The sequence below is a fragment of the Priapulus caudatus genome, unplaced genomic scaffold (assembly GCF_000485595.1).
Source record: "Priapulus caudatus unplaced genomic scaffold, Priapulus_caudatus-5.0.1 Scaffold8338, whole genome shotgun sequence".
Classification (NCBI taxonomy): Eukaryota; Metazoa; Priapulida; class Priapulimorpha; order Priapulimorphida; family Priapulidae; genus Priapulus; species Priapulus caudatus.
Window position 1 is genome coordinate 2,287 of NW_014585399.1, and position 1,499 is coordinate 3,785.

A 1,499-nucleotide genomic window follows, 5' to 3' on the forward strand; every position below is an offset into this window, starting at 1 on the left:
TATATATATCTTTGGGAGTATAAAAATTCCTAGCACCAGAACTATTACCCTAGGTGCCACAGTTCTTCCGAACAAGTTACTGTCAGTCGAGCTTGATTTTAGAGCGGCAAACTAAAGTTAGTGACGTGACTATGTTGTTCCCACAACCCTGTTTCTGGAGCGAAGGGCCACGTGTAGAGCTAAACGATTACTACGCTCGGTTCACTCCATGTAGATAAAGGCGAGGAAAGCCTGGTGGCAATGATAGTCTGTTATTTTGCGCCACCTACTGGCAAAATAGGATCCTGGCGTCTTCGTGTAAGTTCGAAACATATACGAGCGACAAGTCTAGCTGATCAGCCTGCTCTAGGAGGGCCGTAGTTATTGGGGCGTTTGGAATTGCACGAGCCAGATGTACACACAAATTTCCTCGCCTCATATTTGTTTACGTATAAAATAAAAATCGTGCATTTATTACTCATTCCGTGATGCTCTTTTCGCTAGTTTATGTACGCTTTTAATCGTCATGGTTCTGTTCATTCAGGGTATTCTGGAAACATTTTTCGGACTCGGTATGATGACTGGTCCGCCAATAGGGGGCGCTTTGTATGAGGTAAATATAGACTGTTCAATGTATCGATCTTATGGCGTGAGAAACCCTTAATCTATGCTAATATATTCTAAAAACGAACTAAACATGTAAAAATCAAAAGTAATAAAAATTACAAAAACTAAATATTACACTTGACGAAAATTCTTACTACGGGATATTTATTATGTTAGGTAGGTGGATATCTACTCCCGTTCCTGGTGATAGGTTTCTGCCTAATTGTGACTGGGCTTGTGTTGTGGTATGTACTTCCACCACAGAAAGGTGAGTTGTTATCAAGTATGTCTGTACCTATCCTTATGCATACTTGATTCTGAAGTTCAACCAATCCACGACATTTCCAGTGTGCTTTAACATAGCTCTTTATCCACGCATAACCATGTAGTTCAATCATTTCCATGTTGATCCAGATAAACACGGAAATCGAAGTTTACCTAGCTTTACTCGATTCTCTCTCTTCCATGCTGCGTCTATACGAAATTCAGCAAACGGAAGCATCCTTACTCACGCGTTCTGCAAATGCGACCATTCCGGCAACTCCCGAACGCATCACTCCCACTCAACACCTCCCCACCCCCACCCCCACCCACCCCCACCCACCCACAGTTCTCCCCAAGCTGCTACAATATTCGTCTTTTTTCGTTGTGTAATTTAGAACACGTCGGCGACAATAAATTGGCCGAGTTCAACAAGATATTGCGAATTCCTGCCATTCTTATCACCATGGTGACATTCATGGCTGGTGCTATTTCAATTGGCTTCATAGAACCAACATTGGCACCCTTTCTGGAGCAGGTATGAAACTTGATCTGATATCAACTTGTAGCATGCACGCATATATTAGTAAAATCATAGACCATCGTGCATAAAATGTCTGTATCTTTTTATAATAAGCCTGTATATATATATA

At 41.6% G+C, this 1,499-nt stretch overlaps 1 long non-coding RNA gene across 1 annotated transcript in view; it reads left to right on the forward strand.

The window, feature by feature from the left end:
• LOC106820200 overlaps positions 1–1,435 on the forward strand; it is a 3,111-nt gene extending 1,676 nt beyond the window's left edge. The window contains exons 2-4 of the long non-coding RNA XR_001395574.1: positions 524–592; positions 763–853; positions 1,245–1,435. This is a non-coding gene — a long non-coding RNA (uncharacterized LOC106820200). The remainder of the gene's footprint in view (positions 1–523; positions 593–762; positions 854–1,244) is intronic.
• Positions 1,436–1,499: the final 64 nt, after the last annotated feature.